The sequence below is a fragment of the Bidens hawaiensis genome, unplaced genomic scaffold, assembly GCF_021521415.1.
Source record: "Bidens hawaiensis isolate Kalapana, Puna unplaced genomic scaffold, B.hawaiensis_p1.1 tig00000945_1, whole genome shotgun sequence".
NCBI lineage: Eukaryota > Viridiplantae > Streptophyta > Magnoliopsida > Asterales > Asteraceae > Bidens > Bidens hawaiensis.
In genome coordinates, this window is record NW_027491055.1 from 143,841 (window position 1) to 171,220 (window position 27,380).

Below are 27,380 nucleotides of genomic sequence, written 5' to 3' on the forward strand. Positions count from 1 at the left end.
TGCGGGAAGAACATGCATTCTTAGCGCGCTGCGAGAAGAGTTCTCTTCACGCATCGCAGGAACAAGATGTCTTCACGCAGGCTTCCATGTAAGGAGTCTGGCGCGTGGAGCTGCAGACATCCTTAGGCGGGAAGAACCAAAGGACAAGCAAAGAGTTGAGGGAAACAAGGTTTAAGGGCGGGACGGCGACAAGAGGGAAAAGAAGGCGGAATGAGAGAAGGAAGAGGGAGGGGACGGCGGAAAGAAAGAGAGAGAAAAAGGCGGGAAGGAAATATATATTATTATTAAAAGTAAAATATAAGTATAAATAAATATTAAATCATAAAAGAAAGAGATCGGGTCAGAGAGACGGGTACCTGGGTCGGGTCGGATCAGGGCAGATGTCACAGTCTCCCCTACTTTAAGAAATTTCGTCCCGAAATTTATCTCGAAGTAGGTTGCGCAGAGAACAGGTGCGGGTACTTGATCTTCATTTGATCTTCCCTTTCCCATGTAAACTCGGCTCCGCGCTTGGACTCCCAACGAACTTTCACGATAGGGATACGACTGCGCTTGGTTTGCTTAACCTCGCGATCCATAATCTCAACAGGCTTCTCAACGAAATGCATAGATTCATCAATTTGAACTTCATCAAGTGGAATGTGAAGGTTCTCGTCAGCTAAACACTTCTTGAGATTGGATACATGGAACGTTGGATGCACATTACTGAGCGCGGGCGGCAGGTCAAGTCTGTAGGCAACTTTTCCCACACGCGCGAGAATCTTGAATGGACCAACATAACGAGGAGCAAGCTTACCCTTCTTCCCAAAGCGGACAACACCTTTCCAAGGCGACACTTTGAGGAGAACAAGATCACCAACTTGAAATTCGAGAGGCTTTCGCCTACGATCTGCGTAACTCTTCTGTCGGCTTCTGGCAGTCAGCAGATGATCACGGATCTTGGCGATTTTATCGGTTGTCTCTTGAACAAGTTCGGGTCCTGTGATTTGAGTTTCACCCACTTCGCTCCAACAAATCGGGGAGCGGCACTTACGACCGTAAAGTGCTTCAAATGGGGCCATACCAATACTGGAATGATAGCTGTTATTATAAGAGAACTCGATCAAAGGCAGGTGCGAATCCCAATTACCTCCAAAATCAATAACACAAGATCGAAGCATATCTTCAAGGGTTTGAATGGTGCGCTCAGACTGTCCGTCAGTCTGAGGATGATATGCTGTACTCATGTCCAAACGAGTTCCTAGCGCAGATTGGAGAGATTTCCAAAAGCGAGATATAAAACGGCCATCGCGATCGGATATGATGCTCAAAGGAGTACCATGGCGGCAGACAATTTCCTTGACATAAAGCTGCGCGAGTTGCTCAACACGGTAGTTTTCACGAATGGGCAGAAAGTGAGCAGACTTAGTCAAACGATCCACTATTACCCAAATGCTATCATGTTTGCTTGCTGTCAAAGGTAACTTGGTAATAAAGTCCATCGCTACACATTCCCATTTCCACGTAGGAATTTCTGGTTGTTCGAGCAAACCAGATGGGCGTTGGTGTTCAGCTTTAACTTTAGAACAAGTCAGGCACTTAGCTACGAACACAGCAATATCCTTTTTCATACCGGGCCACCAATAAGTTATGCGCAAATCCTTGTACATCTTATCAGCGCCGGGATGAATAGAATACCGAGATTTGTGCGCTTCACACAGGATATCAGCGCGAAGATTCTCATCAAAGGGAATCCAGATGCGATTAAGATAGCAGAGAATTCCACTCAGATTAGGGACAAAGAGTGCTTCCGCGCCACACGCTAACTCGGCACGAAGGTTGCCATTACTGATGGATGCGCGCTGCGCGTCACGAATACGCGATTCAAGGTTGCTTTGAATCAGCGCGAAGTGAAGCTGGGTGCGCGGCAAGATACAGTTAAGTTGGCAGGGTTTTCGGCTGAGCGCATCGGCTACCACATTAGCCTTACCAGGATGATACCGGATCTCACAATCGTAATCGCTGATGAGTTCGTTCCATCGGCGTTGCCTCATGTTAAGTTCCTTTTGATCAAAGATATGCTGAAGGCTTTTATGGTCAGTGTAAAGGATACACTTAGTACCATAAAGGTAGTGTCTCCAGATCTTCAAGGCAAAAACAACTGCACCAAGCTCGAGGTCGTGAGTTGTATAATTCCTTTCATGAACCTTGAGTTGCCTCGATGCGTAAGCGATAACCTTGCCTCGTTGCATAAGAACACAACCGAGACCTTGGTTGGATGCATCGCAATACACGACAAAATCATCATTACCCTCAGGTAGCGCAAGAACAGGAGCTTCACACAACAAACGCTTGAGCGTTAGAAAGGCTTCTTCTTGCTTCGAGCCCCAAATATACGGTTTACCTTTGTGCGTCAGAGCTGTTAAAGGCAAAGCGATCTTCGAGAAGTTCGAAATGAATCGCCGGTAGTAACCAGCTAAGCCCAGAAAGGAACGGATCTCAGAAGGAGAGGATGGCGTAATCCAGTTCTTGATTGCTTCAATTTTGGATGGGTCGACATGAATACCCATCTTGTTCACAACATGGCCAAGAAACTGTACTTCATCAGACCAAAATTCACACTTGGAAAGCTTAGCATAGAGTTGCTCGGCTCTAAGCCTTTGCAATACCAATCGGAGATGTTGCTCATGCTCGGCCTTGGTCTTAGAATACACCAGAACATCATCGATAAACACGATCACGAATTTATCCAAGAAAGGCCTACACACCCGATTCATAAGATCCATGAAAACGGCGGGTGCGTTGGTTAAACCGAAGGACATGACCAAGAATTCAAAATGGCCATAACGAGTACGAAAAGCAGTCTTCGGAACATCTTCATCGCGGATGCGCAACTGGTGATAGCCAGAGCGGAGATCAATCTTCGAGAAACAAGAGGCACCTTGGAGTTGATCAAAGAGGTCGTCAATACGCGGTAAGGGATACCGGTTTTTAATGATGAGTTTGTTCAACTCGCGGTAATCAATACACATGCGAAACGATCCATCTTTCTTTTTAACGAACAACACCGGAGCACCCCAGGGCGAAGAGCTAGGGCGAATGAATCCTTTAGCAGTCAACTCTTGAAGTTGGCTGGCCAATTCTTGCATCTCAGCGGGTGCAAGACGATAAGGAGATTTAGCTACGGGGGAAGCACCAGGGACAAGATCAATACGGAACTCGACTTCACGAGCGGGAGGGATACCAGGAAGATCATCAGGAAAAACTTCAGGAAAATCACGCACAACAGGGATATCGCGAAGCTTCTCCTCTTCAGCAGGTTTAACCACATGGGCTAGAAATGCAATACACTTCTTCCGCAAGAGTCTTTGGGCTTCGGCGCAAGACATAAGTTTAAGACCACTGGAGGGTTTTTCGCCGTAGATGTGAAGATCACCATTTTCTCGAGGAATGCGAATCAACTTCTTGGCGCAAATAACTTCGGCGCGATTCTTCGAGAGCCAGTCCATACCAATAATAACATCAAAGCTTCCAAGAGGCATAGGGATGAGGTCGATCAGAAAATCGTTTTCGTTAAGATTAAGCGTACAATCTTTAATCACCGAGTTAATTAAAACAGTTTCACCGTTAGCCAATTCAACTGAAAAATCTTCTTTTAAATCGTTGCGCGGTCGCGCAAGCTTCTGCTCGAAGGCGCGAGAGATAAAGCTTCGATCGGCGCCAGTATCAAAAAGTACAGAAGCATAAAATCCGTTAAGTAAAAATGTACCATTAACTACGTCATTATTTGCTTGCGCTTGGTGCGCGGTTATGTTAAAAGCTCGTCCACGCGTCACTTGGTTCGAAATCTGGTTCACCGGATTCGCTTGTGTGATTTGCACTTGCAGTCTCGGGCACGCGTTCCGGAAATGACTGGGATCACCGCAGTTAAAGCACGATCTGGGTCGTGGGTTTTGGTAGGTTGGTTGTGGGTTCTGCGGGTAGACTGGTGGTGTTGGCGCAATTGGATTGGCGAGAGGGACTCTACAGTTTTCTACAAGGTGACCAGTGCGGCCACATCGGGTACAAAGTCGACACGGGGTCTGGGTTGGGTGGTGAAATCTACAGGTTGGGCAAAAGGGATGGTTTCCTGTGTAAGGTTTCTTAGGGGGCGGGGCAGGGAGTGCGGGATTGGTTATGGCATAGTTGTGGCCTATAGGAGGTGTTGGGTAGGTTGACAGAGGTTGAGGGGCGTATGCTAGAGGCTGGTAAGCGGGTTGCTGGACTATGGGCGGGTTGGTAAGCGCGTAAGCTTGTCTGCGCCTACGTTTCTGGTTATGGTTTGAGGGTTCAGGTTTGGTTTCTGCGGGTTCAGGGGCAGTTTTGGTGGGTTTGGTCTTCTCAGATCCCCGCAGGAACAGGGTTCCTGCTCTGACATGGTTGTCGCTGAGCACAGCGGCCAACTCGATGGCGTCAGAGAGGGTAACTGGGTTTCTGGCCCATACAGAATCTTGAATTTCCATGGGGAGACCCCCAAGGAATTTCTCGATTGCTCGGCGTGAAGGGGTAACAAGGTGAGGGACCAGTAAGCTTAGCTCGTGGAAGCGCGTCGCGTACTCGCGCGCTTCACCGCTGTATTGCTTCAAGTTCCAGAATTCTTCCTCCAGGCGCTTAACTTCGTTGGGAGGGCAGAATTCTCGCGTAAGAATTTCCTTGAATTCCTCCCATGTCATGCTAGAAGCAGCTTCTGCGCCACGCGCATGGGCTACTCCATTCCACCATGTAAGCGCTCTGGATTCCAGGACACTGGAAGCATATAGGGTTCGTCTTTCTGAGGGGCATTGGGTGTGAAGGAAAGTGTTTTCTATCTTCTCGAGCCACTGGAGCATCACGGTGGCTCCTTCGAGACCTGTGAACTTTGGAGGGTTACCCGCATTAAAGGACTTAATGTTATAACTCGAGGTGTTGGTATTGTTTTGGCTCAAAGCTTGGGCTATTGCGGCGGCCATTTCCTGGGAACGTTGCTGTCTACGCATGCGCGAGGCTTCTCTTCTCTGAAATCGGCGAGATAGCGGAGGCATTCTATAAAAATTTTAATTTTAGTTAATATCTTGGTTTTTATCGCAAAGTTTTAATCTTATAAAGCTTGGTTTCACGGAGTTAGATGCTATCAAAAGTTAAAGTAGATTAAATGACCCTAAATGCAGACTTAATAAAGGTAACAAATTCGAATCAGAAATCGACAATTCATGTATCACCATGACTTTCCGAATTCCCAATTTAAAATATACGAGTAAACGAGTATTGGAGATTGACGATTCATGTATCACCATGACTTTCCAATCTTCAATATAAAATATACAAGAAAATGAGTATTGGAGGTTGACAATTCATGTATCACCATGACTTTTCAAGTCTCCAACCTCAGAACATAATCGTAAATGGAAATTGAAAATCAACTATTCATGTATCACCATGACTTTTCGGATTTTCAATCCCAACAAACGAATATGTAAGAAAAATCAATAAAAATCGAAATTCAACAAAAATCGAAATATCGCGAAATAGAACATAAAATCATATACTGCGCAAGTGCGAGCATATTCATAAATAACGAGTAATTAACAATAAGCGCGCAAACATGAGATTTCTCTCATGCGCGAGAAGGGACTCTTAGGTATTCTAGGCCGTTACGTCTAACCACCTATCCTAAGTCAACGAGCTCTGATACCAATCTGTAACACCCCGACCAAAGGCGGATTATACATCGGGGCGCCACATATTGTTTCATTACTCGTGACACTATTGGTGTCAATATTTATTAATACACATTTTATCGCGCACGCGCAGCGGGGAAAATAAAGAACATAAATCAAACATAAATCAATATATTATAAATTATAACATTCAAACAACATTAACTTGTCTTGATACATTTTAATTCTAGGTCCAAAAGTAAAAACGTCCTACGTGTCCACAAGCTCCAAAACAGCTACTGCAAACCTGAACATGTGTTAAAATAAACGTCAAACACTTGCGTGTTGGTGAGAAATCAAGTTTAATACAATACATAGATAACAATAAATCTGCGCGCAACATGTGTATGTCTGGTTTTCAACAAGGGTGTAATCTGATCGGGACCAACTCTAAGAGACAAGACTGCCAGTGCTCACAATTGAGCTCACAAACAAGACTAACTGTGCATGTGTATACAAAAGAGAAAATCATAAACGATAGTTCTCCCGTGTTCATCTAATGGTACCATGAAAACTGCGGAATAGACCGTCAATACGGTTAATGATCCACACATACAAGTAAACAGCCAAGTCTACGTCCTCAACACATGGGATACTGCGCGACTAAAGTTCATAAACAGTTTAAGACTCAAGTTTTGTATGAACACATGAACATCCCAAAGCATTTAAAATAAAAAGGGATTAGATACGAGATAACTCACTTGATAAACGATGCGGTGTAAGATAAAGCAAGAACCAACTTTAAACAAGCACAAGTTAACCTATAAATAAGATTGTTGTTTTAATGATCTGTTTTAAGTCTTGATTATAAGTTAGCATAATTAATAAGTAAATTATTATATATAATATATATATATATTACCGGAAAAGCAGGGAAGAACAGGGAGGAAGACGGAGGCAAGAGAGGAGACGGCAGGAGGACAACGGCAGAGAGCAAAAAGGGAGGAAGAGATAATAAGAGAGATTAAGTGTTTGTGTGTGATGTGTTATGAAAATATTATTATTATTTATAGGAAAACCCTAGGAGACATAAACCCTAGAAAAAGGGGAAAAGATTTCAAAAAGTAAAAGAAAAGATATCAACGGTAAAAAGTTCTGAAAAGTAAAGATATCAAAAGATATGGCAGCTGCAGGGGGCAAGATAAAGCTGACAGGGAACAGTAAAAAGCATGGGCGGGTCAGATAAAGGTACTGGTCAAGCATGGCAAAAGCAGATCTCAAAAGATTATGTCAGTCACTTTTTCTGTCAACCAATGGGGTTGGTGCGCATGCTGCGCCGAAAGTAACTATTCAGACATTAGATAGGTTAGGTCAACGGCTCAAAAGATAAGACAACACAAAAGCAAACGGCTAGATTTAAACAGAAGATACAAAGGTTAAGCGCGGGAAGGCTGAGTGCGCGAGCGCGAAGGCTGGCACAACAATCCTTAGCGCACTGCGGGAAGAATCACATCCTTAGCGTGCGGCGTGAACTAGAATTCTAAGCGCATCGCGGGAAGAACATACATTCTTAGCGCATTGCGGGAAGAACATGCATTCTTAGCGCGCTGCGAGAAGAGTTCTCTTCACGCATCGCAGGAACAAGATGTCTTCACGCAGGCTTCCATGTAAGGAGTCTGGCGCGTGGAGCTGCAGACATCCTTAGGCGGGAAGAACCAAAGGACAAGCAAAGAGTTGAGGGAAACAAGGTTTAAGGGCGGGACGGCGACAAGAGGGAAAAGAAGGCGGAATGAGAGAAGGAAGAGGGAGGGGACGGCGGAAAGAAAGAGAGAGAAAAAGGCGGGAAGGAAATATATATTATTATTAAAAGTAAAATATAAGTATAAATAAATATTAAATCATAAAAGAAAGAGATCGGGTCAGAGAGACGGGTACCTGGGTCGGGTCGGATCAGGGCAGATGTCACAACCATATCGGTGAAAACTCTCACCCAAGGCCAACGTCCCTGAGCACTCACTGAAGGCACAACTGTGCAGGGAGTGGAGATAAAATCCGTTCAGTTCACCTACTCGCCTAGACTTTCATCATCACCTGGTGTTATCGAAACGGAATCGAATCTTTCACTCCACTGTCAGCTCATTGACTTTTTCGTTTTTCAAAAAATTTTTGAGTGGCATTGATGTAAATATCCGGAGGATATGCTAATTGAAGACTAATTTTCTTGATGATTAAACAAATGGGTGTTTAAGGCTGGTGGGATTAATGTATTACATGTTAAAGTCAATTTTTTTTTGTTTACCTTTTTGTTTTCTGGTTGTGCTGTAAATGTATTTGGGAGGCGGCTGAGGTGATGACTTTGGAGCCTTGTATTGCTTTCGTGCACGTTTAAATCTTTTAAATATTTTCCAAAGTAATATTAATGTATAGTGATTAATGTGAACTACCTTAGTTCTTTAAAGAGTTGAGAAGTAGTATCAAACTGTCAATCTATTTATATTTCTGATCATATTATATCATTTGCAACGGTAAAAGCATTATAGTCTTACTAATTTTATGTCCGCTTATCTGCTTTTCTCTCATTCTTTTTCCCACATGCATCACTCTATTTTCTATGTCTCTTTCACTCACCATGCCTGACCTTGCATTTGCACACGGGTCCTCACACAAGTGGCTTCTCTAGTAACATCCTGCCCTTAGACCTCTCCATCAACACAAATAAACATCTCACACATCTCACATTAAAAAATAGTCTTTTAAGGTAGCCGCAAATCATATCAAATTAATTAAGTTTCATTATAATATAATATGATATAATGAATACAGAATACTATGTACATAATAATTTTAATAGATTAGTTTATTGTCAATTAAGCATGAGCATAGACTAGAAATATAAATAAAATAGTAGGTAGTTGGAACACTTAAAAAATAGATATTCCAACAATTGTTACAATTAGCTCATCGTTAAGAACCATGCCCATAGGCTAATAATATAGATATAAAATAATAGTTAGTTGGTGATTATTAAAAAAAACAATCAAACCGTTATATTAAACAAAATAATTCAATGCAATCATTCTTTGATTACACATTTGTCTTTTTTCCGTATATGAAATATAATTATAAATAATTTGTTCTACTTTTTAAACATTGACTTTTACAGTATGATGTAAATAGATATACTTTATATTACTTTATAAAGTCGACAAATGAAAGGATCAGTTTTAGTGTCTATAAAATTAATATAAAATCAACCAACTAGAACAATAACACATCAAAATATACAAATAAGTCTTAATAACCATTCTAAGCATCCATCCAATTCAACAATCGTTCTTGCAATTTTGAAAAGTATGAATCATAAAAAAAAGGAAGATATTTTTAGGCACGTTTCTTGTGCATAATATATACCAAGCTATTCTTACCAAAAGATTTTCGAATGTGACTTTGAATGACTTTACAATTAAATAATACAAAATATAATTAAAATACTGAGAATAACTCAAAATTGTCCAATGTTGCGGAATCATGATTTAAATAGGCAATCTGCATTTCTATTAAATTAAAGTAGACAATCGTCGCATGGCGCAGGGAAACATGAAGCTCCAAAAGAACAGTTACCGAAAGTAGTTCGTAAACTCGATGGACTAAAACCTGTGATGACTCGGTAACAAGAATGTCATCCACATAAAGTAAGTGAGCAATCTCGGAACAGTGTCGATAGACAAATAAAGAATTGTGGCACACACTGCTATTGAACTCTTTATAATAACAGAGTAAACCTGTTGAACCGCGACCTCATAGCCTGTTTAAGACCGTATAAAGAACGGCGTAACTTGCACACATATCGTGGTGCATACGGATCAATGAACCCTGGAGGTTGTGACAGCCGGACTTCGGTATTTTTGGCTCAAAATCTAATTTCACACAAACGAAACATATTGACTTAGATCGGCACTAAATTCGGAAGCTAGTATCTTCAGGGAAGTTGTATACAAGTTCCAACGAAGCGTCAAGTGACTGATATCTTCACCAAATGTCTTTCCCGTGCACAATTTGAATACTTTCGGTCTATGCTACGCCTTGGTCCACCATCGTTCCGCTACAAAGTCCATAGATATCATGGTAACTCATTGTATTAAATTGTAATTGTTATTTTATTATAAATACAGAGGCTCCCCACTTTTCTTGGTGGCGATTTACATTGTTTACAACTATGGATCAAGAGGATATATGAACATAATGAAGATTACCAAAAATATAAAAGTTAAGTACCTAAGCACGCCCGTTGCAACCTTGAAAACACACCTCACGAGAACCAAGTTGGACCAGTAGCGAAATCTAGGAATGCCGATGATAGAATACCGGCCATTTGTTCATCTTGTAGCAGTCACGAGATGCGTCCTCGTTTAAGAATCTTGGTATACAAGCAGGTTCTGATTTATAATCATTAATCACCTATGTGGTAAGATGATTTTAATGCCTGCAACTTTCATTTTATCTGCCATTCAACGTTGTAATGCTTAGCTCATTGTTCGAACTTGCTCCATATGAACTTGTAGATCGAGTGGTATCTTGTGTAGATTTTCCAACGTAAAATCCTGGTTCACTGGGTGAAGGCAATGGACCCTCACCCCCTAACATCAGGATCACACTAGTCATTGTTGGTCGATCTTCGGGGTGACGTTGAACACACAACAAACCAACATGAATTGACCGTAGAACCTGAGACACGTTGATTGATTCACCTAGACACTTGGCAACTAACTGCAAGGATCTATCTTCATTATGGAGTCCCCATGCCTGCCACGAACAATAGACGAGTAACCAACTTTGTTATCATTTCTATTTTGGTAATAGTTATTTGAAGAAATAAAAAAAAAGATTTCATTTCTGATCATCTTCGAAGGATTTTATTTTTTGGTATTCTCGAAGGATTTCAAAGTTTCAATAATAATAATTATTTAACTAGATTACTTTATATGGGTGAATACGAAGATAATTATTTAAATTAATAATCCAAACTTTGTTTCATTGGCCAGTGCTAACTCAAATTTTATAAATGTACCACAACAGTCTCAAGTTTCAACATATCGGCCGTCAATGAGCTTTTCACTAACGGGGTAAGATTGCCTTAGTTTTTGATGACATAGATGGTGACGTGTATGATGATGTTGCAAAAATAGTGACGTGGACTGCTTATGTGGTAAAAAAAAGATATTTTTAAATTAAAATTAAAATTTTCTAACTAAAATAAACGAACCGAACTACTTTTCTAACAAAAATAAGCAAATCGAACCACTTGTTTTTAACAAAAATAAACAAACCAAACCGCCGCCACTGTTCTGACATGAACCACTTCCGACCCGAAACGCCATCTAACCCAAACTCTCTCGACCTGAGTTTATTATTAGAAAGGTAATTCGGTTAGTAATTTTTGTTAAAAAAAAGTGGTTTGGTTAGTTGATTTTTGTTAAAAAAAAATGGTTCGGTTTGTTGATTTTGGTTAAAAAAAAAAGTGGTTTGGTTCGTTGATTTTTGTTATAAAAAGAACAAAAAGTGGTTTGGTTTGTTTATTTAAAAAAAAAAAAGTTGTTCTGTTCGCTTATTTTTGTTAAAAAAAAAGTGGTTCAGTTCATTTATTTTTGTTAGAAACGTAGTTCAGTTTGTTTATGTTTGTTAAAAAAGTGGTTGAAAAGTAGTTCTTTCATTTATTTTTATTAGAAAAGGTGGTTCGGTTCTCTTATTTTGGTTAGAAAATTTTATTTTATTTAAAAAATATTTTTTTTACCACACAAGCAGTACACGTCATAATCCACGTCACCAAAAACTAACGGAAACCCGTTAGTGGAAAGCTCGTTGACAGCCAATAGGTCGAAACTTGAGACTGCTGTGGTATATTTTTAAAGTCTGGCTTAATGTCAGCCAATAGGACAAAATTCGGGTTATTAAAATCCAATATCCCTTTAAAATAAAAGCAAAGCATTTTAGATTTTAGATTGTTTTATACAAATTTCCATCTCAATATTAAACGGCCGAAACTTACATGTCCAATAAGGTTGTTGCAATGCTCCTCATGAGAAAAATCTTTGTTTTTTTCCCCACACACAATTTCTAGCACCAATACGCCAAAGCTATATATGTCTGATTTTATCGAAAAGATACCCCTTGCTGCATACTCTGGTGCCATGTAGCCACTGTGAAGAATCAAAGTTAACGCGAGTGTTTACTAAATAAACTTGAATGAGGTTACGGTAGGTGAATCTCACTATGTGCCAACCACTCGGTTTGTGTTTGCCTCCTTTTGATTTCCTCCAAAAGTTCTAGCCAAACCAAAATCTGATATCTTCGGGTTCATATCCTTGTCAAGCAATATATTGCTCGCTTTGAGATCTCTATGTATGATTCTGAGCCTAGAATCCTGGTGAAGGTAAAGAAGTCCACGAGCAATTCCATCGATAATGTGGTAACGCGCTGGCCAATCAAAAAGTTCGCTTTGCGTTTTATCTGCAAATAGTTAGAAGTTTAGGTTAGGCCATTGCTGTGAAAATTTTCTATGTTTTAGCTAGTTTGATTATTGTTCCATTTACCAAATATGAAGGAATCGAGGCTTTTGTTTGGCATGTATTCATAGATCAACATCATTTCAGCTCCCTCTATGCAGCAGCCCATGAGCTTGACCAGATTCCGATGTTGTAGTTTAGATATCGAGATGACTTCATTCATGAACTCATGAACTCCTTGAGTGGACGTTTTTGCTAGCCGCTTCACTGCTATTTCTTGTCCGTCTTCGAGTACACCCTGACATATAACTTTTTAAGATAAGTATAAAGTATGGCATGAAAAGGTTCTATACATCTTCGAACGCGACATGTTTCAGTCTTACACTAACACATGAACACCATATGCACTTAATAGAAGAATATGGAGTGATATGATACCTTGTAAACGGGTCCAAAACCGCCCTCTCCAAGTTTGTTGTTCATTGAAAAGTTGTTGGTCGCTTTAAGTATTGCAGACAAACCAAATACCGGTAGCTCTAGATCTTCTTCACCACTTCCATTTTTGCCTTTAAAAAGAAAACCGCAGCTTCTATTAGAGAAACTAGTAAAATTGCAGGTACATACAAGTGACAAGATAGGTGTTTTATATGAGTTGATTCATCAAATTATATATTAAACTAAATTAGAGAAATATATAATTTAAAAATAATTTTTGTAGTAAAAATGTGATTCATTAGTAGAGAAATACCTTTCTGCAGCCGCTTCTTCCTATTATAACGGTAAAACAAGCATACACAAACTAGTATGACCAAGACCACAACTGATACGGGGACAATAACTAGTATTCTTCTCCCCGAATTTGAGCTGCTTCTTGTGTATTCTATCGAGTCTGTACGAAAATGTGTTAATTAAATTGACATTTAGACAGATATTTATAAAGTTACTAACGAAAATTAAAATATCGTTTTAATTACCTAACTCAGAAGCTGACAATCGTATATAAAGAGTGTCACCGCCTTCAGCAAATGTTCTTATATCAGTTAGGCCACCAAACCATAACAAGCAGCCACTCGCTGTCCCTGATATATTCGTATATGTGTACGCAGTACACGAACAATTACTTTTACACATCTTCTCACATTCTACAAGGGTCATGGTCCGATTATACCACGACTCCCGCGTGTCGGGTAACTTCAAATTTAAATACTTGTTGAACCCTTCCCCCGGGTCACAATCCAAAGGGTAATATGTCGACACCCGTCTGACCAATCGGTAATTTTCCATTGATCAGGAGATGCGGGTTCAAACCCGTTTAAACATTCACAAACTGGAGACTTGCCAACGTTGCAGCTCCCGAACTTCCCACACAAAGCGTATTCATCACAGATTTCGTTTTGTCGGTTCAAATAAGGGTTCCATTCGTTTCTGCTACCAATCCAGAAGAAGTGATCTATTAGACCATTTATTTGTAACAGCAGCCGAGTAATGGCTGAAGTGTCTATAAGACTATATTGGTAGTATATTTCTTTCTCATTAATAACAAAGGTGAAGCTGTAATACGGGTTCGGTTTCAACTGAGAAATCCCGGTAAACCTGAGCCCGTTCCACGAACCTCCCCTGAATATTATTTTCTGGCCTTCCCAGATGAATATCTGAGGGTAACCGCTGGCATTAATCCTGAACGAAAACTCACCGACCGCAGGATCATCGACGGATTTCCACGACGTTAAGTATCTGTCGGTCCCCGTAACCAAATCCCAGCCTAACTTCATTCCGGGGAGTAAAGTGTCTGTCATATTGTCAAAACTTTGCCATATGGGATTTTCTTGATTTTGAATTATAAAGTTGCCGGTATCTAGAAGCCGAGCGATCGGATTATTCACAGTCGTGGTTGACGAGGACCATACTATATCGCCCTTGGGGGCGTCCCGGATAATGAGAGCTCCATGAAGGGTGAGAGTTAACTCGCAAGAGGTGTGCACGAGTGGCGTGTTCCTATTGGCTACCCATACAACGGTTCGGTTTGGTATTTTCTTGTACCAAATTCCTACATAATAAATGTTCATCGACTTACAGGGGCGAAAGAAACCGAGTTCAAAGGTTTCTTTCGGGGAAACGATGGTTTCGTTATATCTAACGGTTTGGTTTACGGACAAGGTGTCTACCGCAAAGGTACAAGTTGTTGATGCATAAAATACAGCAAGAAAGCGAAAGATCAACTTGGTCTTGATCAAACTGCTTTCCTCCATCATCCTATTATCAGTATCACTTTAAAAATATAATATCAAAATGAAAACATTCTGATTCAGTTTTGAAAATAAGATACACAAGTACATTTTCAATGCCATTGACTGGAAGGTGGTCCTATGGACAACGATTTAGCCTAAAGCAGAAGTCCATTTTGATGGCTTTGAATTTTTTATGTATTTTAAACAAATAACTTTTTTCAACTTTAATAGCTTGAGGTACAAACGTCGGCTCCAGCCACCAGGGTAGGCATCCATTAATGTTAAAGGGGCAGTTTAATAATAATAATAATATAGGGTTTGAATGAAATACAAATTAAATTAACGTACTAACTATAAGAATCAAGTAGTGAAATTATATATACAATATAGTGTAATTATAATGTAGTGTAATTACACTGCAGTATAATTACCCTATTGTATATATAATTACACTATTTGTATATGTAATTACACTACTTGATTTGAACATTTAGCTTGTACGTTAACTTTCCAATATATAATGTATATATGTGTGAACCCTTGGGAGGCAAAAGTAAAATTGCACTAATTTTGACGTTATTTTACTGATCTCGTGAAAATAACGTTAAAAGTGGCGAAAGGTTAGTCAGGATGATGATGTTAACTTTCCACCATATGTGTGTGTGTGTTTTTTTTTTTTTGGGGGGGGGGGGGGGGTTCATACAGGCCACCACTTTTAATAGGTTCTATGGGCCTTCGTTTCAGCTTAGAACAAGTGCCATGTGTCCACTCGACTTCCAGCGCATCCACCTATTAGTTATACTTTCTAACTCGACCCGTTTGGAAAAAAACCCAAATGAACATATTCATAATTATGCAGGTCAAAATGTTCATGTAAAACAAAAAAACTCGTGCATCTTTTAAGAAATGAACAGCAATAATGTTACATCTTACAAGTAAAGTTTTAATAATTCATAATCTGATCCCGGTTACAAAACGCTTGATTCCAGCAAAATCTGATACAATCTTGAGATCGTAAAAGCTGTCTTTATGAACAGATTTCATATGATCTACAAGAAACCTGCACCGATCTTCACCGTTCGTCTGCAACCAAAAATCACAAATAAGATGGTAAAATTGGCATGAAAAGTTAAACGCATCAAATGGCATCTTGATAGCAGGTCAAAACAGGTCTTGTCGTTGCAGTTCTAAACAAATCGGGTCAATCGGGTTAGGTCCAATGGGCTGGATCTTATCTGGGCCCAAGCCCAAGCATTAAGCCCAATCTGGATAAACATCATCAAAACAATCTTGTTTCACCATTTGCCACATTCCACTTAGTTTTAACTAAAAATTTTGAATTCAATAAATCTGGCCCGTTCGACTAAAAACGCAACCCAAAACAAATCTTCTTAACTAAACGGATCAAAATCACCGCTTTTTAATATTACATTAAATATAATAACTAAATCATTACCTCAAAGGCAAAAATCCACCAGATTTTAGCATAACAGAAGCACCATTGCAAATATGCAGAAGATCAGACAAGCCATCTCGACCACCATCTAACGCCAGTATCGGTTCATGTCTACCAACTTCTGCTTGGAGCCCGTTAATGTGTCCACTCGGAATGTAGGGCGGATTGCTTACAAGCCCTGCAATTTTACCTTCAAACCCGCTCAACGGTTCAAACCATGACCCTTGCTTTACACAAACTTTATCCTGACACGAACCAGGAAATTTTTTGTTAAGTTGTAGGGCTATTAAAGAAGCTCGTGGCTCGCTCAGAGACGAATCATTTATAAATGAGCTGAGCCCGAGCCAAGGCACAGCTCAGCTTGTTGGCTCAGACGTTAGGCTCATTTAGCTGGCTTGTTGCTTCGTTCAAATTAACGACCAAATTTTTATATACATAAACAGTAGTCATAAACTATAACCCAAATTTAATATATAAAAAGTTATAAACATTGTAGTTTATTAATTATGCATTATATGTATGTCAAAATAAATTTTTTTTCTTTTCTATATCATTAAATGTAAAAATATTAAATTATCTTTTTTTTACCAACCGAGCTTGAGTCATTACAACTCGTTAAAATAAACGGGCCAAACCAGGCTGAGCTTTTTACCAGCCGAGCTCAAGCTTAATATTTCAACTCGTTAAGATTAAAGGGCCGAGCCCGCTCGAGCTTTTAACGAGCCAAAGCACGCTATTTACCAGCCAAACTCAAACTCAATACTTCAACTCGTTAAATTAAGCGAGCCAATTCCGAGCCCAACCTGGCTCGTCTCGACTCATTCATTTACACCTATTAATTCATTTGTATCTAATCAAATGTAAAACGAATACCCAAATTACCTGCAAATTATACCTTTCAACATTAAACGAAGCAGCCCGAACAGCAACAGGACTAACATCAACCGCAACAACCGTCCCATCATCCCCCAACGTCCGTCCAATCCCAATCGCAATCGCCCCACTCCCCGTCCCAAGATCCACCCAAACACCATCTTTCAAATCCCCATTCCCTTTAACCACACCCTCAACCAAATCCACAATTAACTCAGTTTCGGGCCTCGGAATCAAAACCCCTTCTTCCACACACAACACCAAGTCCCAAAACTTTAACACTTTCGACATTGAATTTATCGAATTCGGGCGATAACTGATCAGGGTTTTGGAGGGTGTCTTGGATGAGCCAATGGAGTTCTCGGTGGAGGGTTTCGGCGTCCGGGCCGTTGTCGGTTTCGGCGAATGATGAGCCGATTGATGAGGCTAGGGTTTTGGCCCAAATTTGAAACATTGTGAGGTCTGAGAGGGTGGTGGTGAAGATTGGTGGGCGAAGGAATAAAGGGTTTGGTGAAGTGGGTGTGTGTGGAAGTGAAGAACATGAAATGGGTTTGAAGAAGATGGTGCGATGGAGTGTTCTTGATGGGAATATGGTTGGGAGAGAAGATGAGGCTCGTGCCAAAAATTGAAAGATTCATTGTTGGGATTGTGTTTAATCTTGGTGTCAATGTGTTGGTGGTGTTTAGGATTTAAAGTGATTATTAGTTTGGTTTTGTAGTCGGTTTTTTTGATGGATTTTTAGGTTGTTAGTATAGGAACTTTTTGAGCATATTGGATTGTTTGGTTTATAGGTTATACTGAAAGCAGATCTAAACACGGTCTACGCTTCATGAGATAAGGTTATGTTGGTAGACAATAGTTATCAAGCATATCAAATACAATTCTCTGGTCGTACAGAGCATAGAGTACAGACAATAGTTGTTTGAAATGTGGTGCATAAAATGTTGGTTATTTAGTGTTATTGGATTACCTTGTCAATCGAGGAAATAACGTTAGAGATTAAACGATTTAGGTGACGTAGGAGTGCGGGCTCGATTTGATCCTATAGGTTATTTGGGCTTTGTAATGCACTGGGTTTGTTATTTATTCACTTGGGCTTAAGTGGTATGTGAAGTAGACTTAATTAATGTTTGAGCTCATGTGATAATTGATCAAATAAATAGATCGATATTTCCTGATAACTTTCGATCGCAAAAAGATAGAACAGAGAGAACGACGGTTACTTGGTTCTCTTTGGATCTTCATCAAGAACAATCAAAATCCAATTCCATCAACAGAAATCTCTGCCTTATCCGATAAATCATTGCGTGTAACCCGCAAATAGGTTTATCTGAAAGTGATTCACGATTCAGAGATTAATCCAAGCAATTGTTCAAGAAACCAAGATTAAAATCAAGATTACAGGTTTGCATCATTGATTGAATTCATCATCCAGGTACGCAAATATACAACAAAGATAAACCTATTGGGTTTAATTTTGATTATTGATTTCAATTTTCTGTTATGGTAATTTGTCTGGTTTAACTGATATTTGATGAAACCCTAATTCGTAAATTATTGGTGATTAATAGATTGTTAGATTAAGATGAATATCAAGATTAAGAATCCTGATGTCGATATAAGTTGTTCTTGAAACCCTAATTTCACGTATAGTGATTTAATAGATGAAATAATGTCGTAGGGATTAAAGTTTATAGATTAAATGATCGGATAATATAATAATAAGCAATGGTTTATTTGCAAAATCCAGATCGTTGCAATTCTATTGTTAGAAATTTGAGTGTAGTATCTGTTTCTTACTACTTAATACATGAATATCATGAAAAGGCTTTGTATCAGTGTTTAAATGCATGCATTTTAGTAAATCTATATTTGAATTTCCAGATGATAATTACTAGAATGGAAAACCGAATATAAGCGGTTATATTCATACAAAAGAAAAAAATAAGAATTATGAATTTCAGATTCTGAATTCTTGATAAGTATTGGACTAATGCCTTCTGATATATAAATTATTGGATGGAAATGCTTTTTGCATTTTTTGGCTGTATTATAAATTATACATAGAAATTGATAAGTGCATTTTATTAAATATTAGAGTGCATGCATACATGATTCGAATGGAGTAATGGATCAAATTTATCTATTTCTTTAAAATTTTATTATAATAAAAAGCGTGTATGACCAATAGGATCATGCAAAACACCAACCTTTATATAGAGATGAAAGGGAATATGGTTAATGTATGTAAATGTAATGTGTGTAAACATTAAGAATCGCTTCTGGTCTTTGGTGATTAACCTGTAAACGTTGTGCACAAATTCCGTATATGTTGCTTTTTTATTTACTGTTTGGGTTTTTCATGATGCTTCTTCCTTCATTCCAAGTATGTGTATTAACATAAAGATGCTTTTGTATGCAAAAAGTCAAATATTTTAAAATTCGGAAATGGGCCAATCATCGGTTAATATGGTTGAAGATAATGACAAATCCGGAAACTTTAATAAGTTTAATCTGGAGAGATTATCAAGTGAAGATGGCAAATGGAAACAAGTTTAATGGGGCGGGTCCAAGTGGTCAAATAACCCGCACGCTTCAAAAGGTATGTTTACCAATATTTGCTTTAAATATGACGAAACTTATGAGTTTGCAGTTGATTCAAGAATTCATATGGGACATGTTAATTTTATGTAAAACACAAAAGGTTTTGTCCCAAAAAAACAATGTTTATTTTATGGTTTGAATGAAATAAAATATTATTAATTAGTTGTCAAATGGTACACACATGGAGTTGATGGGCCACGAATCAAGTAATTATAAGCCCATTAGAGGAATACAAGTCGAGAAAAACCCGCTGGGTGTGGAATAAACGAGACCCTGTTTTTGGTTTATTATTGGACATAAAAAGTTCAATGGTTTCTAAAATAGTTCGGCTGAGAATTATTTGTCGTTTATTTCTTTATCTTATGTACAGGATGACATGCCTGCATGGTGGGTAGACTTGGGTGATACGAGTCATGTATGCAAGGATTTAAAATTGATTGAAGAATTTGAACCGGTTGAAGACTTGTATTTATTTGTGGAAGACATTTGTTTTGGATTATGTGTTGTATATTTTAGAGATTACAAAGAATCTCTTGTTGCGTCAGAGAAGTTTATCTTATCTCGACGTGAAATCTTTTGGATTTGAATATCTGTATCATGGCAAATTAATATTAATGTTCAGTTTGGTATTTGAATCTGTTTGTATGGCATCATCGTAAAGCAGGGTAGACTATTTGTATATACTGTGACATGTCAGGTTAGATCATGTGAATTATTTTAGAATGAAAAGAAAATTAGAATCTTAAAGGAAATGATCAATTCCTTGATATTACTTGGATTTGAGTGATTAACAAGACAAAGAGATTATTATATTCTAATTTTAATATAAAGGATCTGGGGGAGGTTAATGTTATCCTAATGTATAATAATAAAAAGGAGTAACAATGGTAGCTATGGCTTGATCTCATTACATTGAGAAAGTATTGAAGAAATTCAGTCAGTTTGATTATTCTTCGATTAGCAATCCTATAGATCCTAATATCAAGTTTATTTCTAATCACAGAGATTCTATTTCACAATTAGAGTATTCAAAGTTAATTGGATGTTTGATGTATGCTATGGTTAGTACAAGACCAGATATAGCATATGCAGTGGGAAGGTTGAGCAAATACACTAGTAATCCAAGCTCACATCACTGGCAAGCAGTAAATAAATTGCTTAACTATGGATGTGTATTTTCTTTTGGAGAAGGTTTCATGTCTTAGGTAATTAAGGAATGAATTTGCATCCCTTGACATTGGAATGTGAATTTCTAGCATTTGCAACAACTGATTAAAGTGGTTGAATGACTAAGAAACTATTATTATGAAATTCCATTGTGGTCAAACCGATATCACCAAAATCTATCATATGGGATAGTGCTGACTATGGGTTATAGTTAGATGTATAATGAAATGTCTAGACGGTTATATATTATACGTAGCATGATTCATGAGCTCATCATGCAAGATGTGATATCTGTTGAGTTTGTAATTTATGAGTATAATTTGGCTGATGATTTAACTAAAGAGTTAGGAAGAGATCTCGAGAACATATCAGTCATGGGGGATGGGTTTAAAGTCCATACTTTAATATCCTATGTCAAGACACCTAATTCCCATCTAAGACAACGTTAGATGCTGAATTCAATGTGGCAAGCTTGTCATAACGATATTGGAACACATTATTATAATCATCCCAAGGTATGTGTCCGGACCGCAAGATAAAGTAGGTTGAAGTATAGCTTCTTAATAGTTCATTGATAAATTGCAGTGCGGGTGCAAGAATAATGAACTACCTATAAGAATATGAAGTTTAGCCGCTTCAAGAAGCTTTGGACTTGAGCTTTGATATATTCTTTGAAGGATTGGGACACAGGCTAGTAAAATATAGTGTCAAGTGGAATTTGGATTTGAAACGCGTGTGTATTTACCTACAAGTATTAAAAATGGATAACTTGGGTTCAATCCATAGCGACACCCAAGATATTCTAATATTTGTACGTGTAAATACTAAGATAAAAATTCAATCCATAGGACATATACATTTATGCATAGTGTTTGTGTTTATGTGAGGATGGTTAAGTTAATCATGGATATCACTAAAATGGGGGAGGATTATTGGTTATTTAGTGTTATTGGATTAACTTGTCAATCGAGGAAATAACGTTAGAGATTAAACGAGTTAGGTGACGTAGGAGTGCGGGCTCGATTTAATCCTATAGGTTATTTGGGCTTTGCAATGCACTGGGTTTGTTATTTATTCACTTGGGCTTAAGTGGTATGTGAAGTGGACTTAATTAATGTTTGGGCTCATGTGATAATTGATCAAATAAATAGATCGATATTTCCTGATAACTTTCGATCGCAAAAAGATGGAAAAGAGAGAACGACGGTTACTTGGTTCTCTTTGGATCTTCATCAAGAACAATCAAAATCCAATTCCATCAAAAGAAATCTCTGTCTTATCCGATAAATCATTGCGTGTAACCCGCAAATAGGTTTATCTGAAAGTGATTCACGATTCAGAGATTAATCCAAGCAATTGTTCAAAAAACCAAGATTGAAATCAAGATTATAGGTTTGCATCATTGATTGAATTCATCATCCAGGTACGCAAATATACAACATAAAACCTCATCTATGAAGTGTCAGAAAGATGGTTTTATTGAATTAGGAATTACAATACTTGAAAACAAAGAATCCAAGCTTAGTCGGAGAAAACCTAATCGGATGAAACCGATTGAAATACAAAAAAGACTGTATTGATAAAGAATGCTATCACTTAACGAATCAATCAAGGCTCATTTTATATTCCAGGCATATGATCAATTTGAGAGATTGAATCCTTAATTGAAGGAATTGATCGTTTGGAGATAGGAAAGACATGTAGGGTTCCGACTGCGGGAAGCGTGGATTGAAAGTAATGAGTAAACCTAAACTAGCCAACGAACCATGAAGATTAGCCCATGAATCCAGCTTGATAAGCCCATGAAAAGAAGGGGGTGTTGAACCAACAGCCAAACATGATAAATAGAACAAAAATAACATTGGAAATATGATGGATGATTAAATTGGAAATTAAAGTATAATTTTAACATAATGTTCTCCCCTACAAAGTGATGAAGGCCTTCTTATAGAGTTGAGTGATAAGTCGTCCTTATCTAGCAAAGTGCAGCTATCAGCTTAAAACTCTCGGGAATCATGGTATCTCCTTGATCAAGTATCCATTGGCCCAAATGAGAGACTGACGTGCGTGAAAATATATATATATATATATATATATATATATATATATATATATATAGGGGAGGGTTATAGTAAAAAGAAGTAGTTTCCTAGGAAGACTAGAAATAAATCATAGCCATTGGATCATGTTAATCAATGGTTGAGATTTAAAATTACAAAAAACTGACATAGTTTCCTAGAATTACTCTTTCACCATTATAACCGACATAGTTTTCTAGAATTATTCTTTCACCATAGGTTATAATGCCACATGTCAAAAATCTATTGGTTCTTACTATTCCTAGGAAACTCTTTTGTGACATTCGTCAATTTCGGGTCTTGTTTGTATTCATTTTTGTATTTGTTTATTATGTAAACCGACCCGATTTGTAAACCGAAGCTTATGCTATAATCAAAATAATGGATTTATGTTACAATATTGTTTCACACTTGTTGGGTCTTTAAAACATCCTATTTTTATTTTTATTTTTATTTATTTATTTATTTATTTATTTTTTTGTTGTTTTGTGTTTTTGTCTTGATCCATTTTGCATGAAAACTCTTCTGTCTCACACCCATATTTGACCACCAACATTACCCTATATATACACAACATTTCCTCTTCATTTTCCCTTGCTACAACTCCAAAAAAAAAAAAAAAACTCTCTCAAACATCAAAGATTCAAGGTTATCTTCTTAAGTGTTCTTGAAGGATTTTGGTCTTTCATCTTAATTAGTGTATGTAGCCTTATTAATACTTGTTTATGGTTGTGCAACATATATATAATATACACCCCTTGTTTACCTTTGGTAGTTACTTCTCCGATTCCGGTCGGTGAGGTTTCGGACCCCATAAGGCAAGGCTTCATGGAGGACGTCGTGTCCTTGATATATATACATCTATATAACTTGTTCATACATATTAATCTTGCTTATTTTAGTTTGTTGGTCATGTTTACAAGTTCCATGGTTTTGGGTTTTTAAAAGTCTATGCTTCGGTTTAACCGTAAATAGCTATAAACCGTAAACCGAACTTTATTACTAATTTTGTTTGTTTAAACATACTTAGTGTTAGATCTAAGTTTCTAAAATCATTTTTACAAATTCTCTGGTTATGGGTTTGTAGAATCTTACCTCGGTCTTAACCCGAAACACGATCCGAACCGAAAACCGAACTTTTGTTTAAAAACTTTACTGTTAACTTTTAGTATTTTTTTTATTTGTACATTATTATACAAGTTATTTAGTGTTTGGACATGTGGAAACCATCTATGAACTTGTTGTAAGATGGAAACCGAACCAAACCGATTCTTGCTCGCTTAAGACACACAAGTGTGTTTTTTTTAGCCATCAAGACTTGTATATTTCTTTAACAATAGTTACAAATTGACTTTTAAATATTTTCTTAAGTACTTGGAAATGTTGGATCCAACTTGATCTCATAACAAAGTTTGGACCGACAAAACCGAACACTCGCTTAACGTGCGTTGTTAGTTCTAAAACAATGGAACTACATACTTGGTTAAGTCTTATTAAATTTTATTGAGTTATCTCATAACATTCAATATTTTGGAAAGTTGACTTTGGGTTTGACCAATTATCAAGACCCGAACCGACATCCCGAACACTCGATAAAAAAAACCCGTTTTAGTATCTTTATTCCAAAGGGATTTGCATTCTTGCATTTTACCCACCTTATTACTTAACATAGGTTGAGTAAATATTAAGGTTAGATACTTTAACCCGGTTTCGAGCAAACTTACATTTTTAAAGAGTTATTATTATAAATTCTTAAATAGTCACATTTTAAACCTTGAACTTTAATTATTTACATTTCTCAACATTTATTTTGTTTAAAGACCTTCAAGACAACCTTTCTAAATTCAAGACTTCTTTTCTTTTTAGGCATTGTGCGTTAAACTCGTCGTTCCGACAAATTTCCAAATTATCATCTTTCAAGTTTACCACTTGAATGTGAGTACTTCATACCCCATTTTCCATCTTTTATTTTGGGGGTGACATTTCATACTTATTCAACAAAATGCTTTATATTTGAATCTTAAACCACAAACGTAGTTGTATACTTTACCTAAATAATTGCTCGATTTGGTGTTCTATGCTTATATGCCTATGTGTTTATCGCTTTTGGTTGGTGGAACTATAAAATCCTAGACTATTTGGCATCCCCTTATAGCAAGGTGTCGTTAACGTAATGCAATTAACGATAACTATAAAATCCTAGACTATTTGGCATCCCCTTATAGCTAGGTGTCGCTAATGTGTTTAGCGATATCTATTTATCCAAATTACCACTTTTATTTATCGTTTCGTATGCAAGTTTTGTGGCTATCTTTATTATATACTAATATGATTAAACTTATGAATTGCTCACCGACCTTTGTGTTGACAAACTTTATTTTATGAAATGTTGCAGGTTTGCATCTTGGTTGATTTATGATTGTGAAGAAAACGACATCAAAGACCTTAGGATATTCGTAAAAATGAACAATATCAATTTGCCATATTTTGTGATATCTTGTTTATGGTTATTTTTTGGATAATTGTTATGTGACATTTTCGATGTTGTGAAATGAAATGAGTTTATTAAATACTGTCACTTTAATTAGTGTCATGTGCTTATGGACAATCGTTACACCTCGGCATGTTCCGCCGCATTTGGTCGGGGTGTGACATCTTTATTCTTATTTGAACCATTTTCTATATATATATATATATATATATATATATATATATATATATATATATATATATATATATATATATTTGAATAAAAGTTTCACACAAATCGGGTTTTAAAAATAGGTTTTCACCTACAACTAAACCACACGCGCGAAAGGCAAGTGAATTTATTGTTTGTAATAAAGTGTCGGCAAGAACCTAGTATCAATCGATGAACACGACAACTTTTTAGTACTAAATCTTTGTAAATGACCAACCAGACTAGTAAATCTCAATGTGAATTTTAATGAACTAAACTAGCATGAAATGAACATAAAGCAAGTAAAAATGCAAGAAAACAATCAATCCAACAAACTACCTAGATATGAATACACTCTACTAACATGATAAAATAGCAATGATATGGCAAAACATTATAAATCTAAACATAAATACTAGATTACAATCAAGCAACCTATACTAGCAAATAAACATCATGATGGGTTTTCAATCAAGAAATCAACATAGACTAACTTGTTTGTCAAAACAACAAAGTCTCATAATCAAAGGAAAGCTAGCATGAACAAGCATTCTAACCACCTAAAATTACTAAACCAGCCAAACTCATGAAATCAATATCAACTTATGAAACTTTAACTAGCAAGTCATCACCAAGTCAAGAATCATAACAATACTCATCAACAGAGACGGATCCAGAAAATTTTCCTAGGGTGGGCACAAAATAAATTAGGTACTAATAATGGGCTGGGCTAATAAGAACAAGACCAACCAACCATTACGTAGGCCTTATATTTGGGTTATTGGATTAGGAGGGGTTCAACCAAATAATATAATATTATTCAAATTTAACAAGTTAGTACTTACATTCAAGAACCAAGATATTTCTACCAGAGGGCAGTGGCGGATCTAGACATAAATCTCAGGGGTAACGTTCATAATTTTTTTTTAACCGTATTTCATACAATGTAAACGAAACAAAAATAGAAGCATGATACATGAGTTGCAAATTTCTCCTATTCGGTTTTTTAAAGCTTGAAATTGAGCCATTACACCCTGCTCTTTTACTTTATCGAACATTTCTCTTTCGTTACATAAATTAAAGCATTGATAAATAGTTATCACTCATTCGATTACGCAAACCCGTATTGATAAGTTTCATTTTAGAAAAACATATTTCAACGGTTGCGGTTGCAACGGTAAAACCAACGCAAGCTTCAATATTTGATAAACAAAAGAAAACATTATGGGCTTTCCGGTTTCCGCCATTACACAAGCAAGGTCACACATTCACCCAAATTTGAAAATGTATTATATTCCTTTAAAGTGTGATAAAAGGTCATACGATCACTCGAAATAACCATATTTTTTCATTACTAAAATCATTCGGATACATTTCCGAAAATGCCACTATCTTAGATATGCCAATCTTGGAAAACGAATCTCAAGATTTAAACCAAACATATTTTATAATAAACTAGTTAAGACCTCACTAAATCTATTTCCAAGTCTTGAATTTGTATATCCAAAACTGTTTTAAAATTTTCAACCTCAAAATGATGATTATGTTTGTTTCTGTTTGATGTTTCTCATTCAAGAAAAAGGAAAAAAAAGTTAATGATTTCTATTTGCTTTGGGCTATAAACTTTGTTTGGGCTTTATTTGATTCGAACTTTTAAAATATGATATTCTATGGAGCTTGTTTGTGCCTGAGTCTGTTCCTGTTTAATGTTTATCGTTTATACAAAAGAAAAAAAAAGATTTGTTGTTTTTATTTGCTTTGGGCTACAAATTTGTTTGAGCTTTATTTAATTTGAACTCTTAAATTGGCTAGCCTTTTAACAAATAGGGGTAACGCAAAAATTTTTCCAAGGGTAGCGAAATACAAAAACGACTCAAAAGGAAAAAAAAATTGCACTGCCAACGAAAAGTTGAGGGGTAGCGGATGTTACCTACTTATTAAGTGCATCCGCCACTACCGGAGGGCCATACTAGTTTTCGTTTATATGTATCAAACCAACTATTATAAATTATAAAGAATAGTAGGATAATAAACAAAGATAAATAATCTAGCAAATTAAATTCAATACTACTTTCCTTTTTCTACTTTTTAATAAATTATTAAACAATGTGAAATTCTGATGCAACTTTACATACTT

General features: G+C 37.2%; 2 pseudogenes across 2 annotated transcripts; both read right to left on the minus strand.

Moving 5' to 3' along the window:
* Positions 1-9,915: 9,915 nt before the first annotated feature.
* Positions 9,916-14,406, minus strand: LOC143548868 (G-type lectin S-receptor-like serine/threonine-protein kinase At4g27290; annotated as a pseudogene). The gene is made up of 7 exons (XR_013138027.1): positions 13,132-14,406; positions 12,906-13,046; positions 12,596-12,723; positions 12,245-12,455; positions 11,924-12,161; positions 11,701-11,851; positions 9,916-10,457 (listed from the first exon to the last, which is right to left on the minus strand). The product of XR_013138027.1 is annotated as a G-type lectin S-receptor-like serine/threonine-protein kinase At4g27290 (transcript).
* An 861-nt stretch (positions 14,407-15,267) lies between these two features.
* LOC143548815 (uncharacterized) lies at positions 15,268-17,348 on the minus strand (annotated as a pseudogene). Its single transcript, XR_013138018.1, has 3 exons — positions 16,724-17,348; positions 15,854-16,086; positions 15,268-15,481 (listed from the first exon to the last, which is right to left on the minus strand). The product of XR_013138018.1 is annotated as an uncharacterized LOC143548815 (transcript).
* Between the last annotated feature and the right edge of the window lie 10,032 nt (positions 17,349-27,380).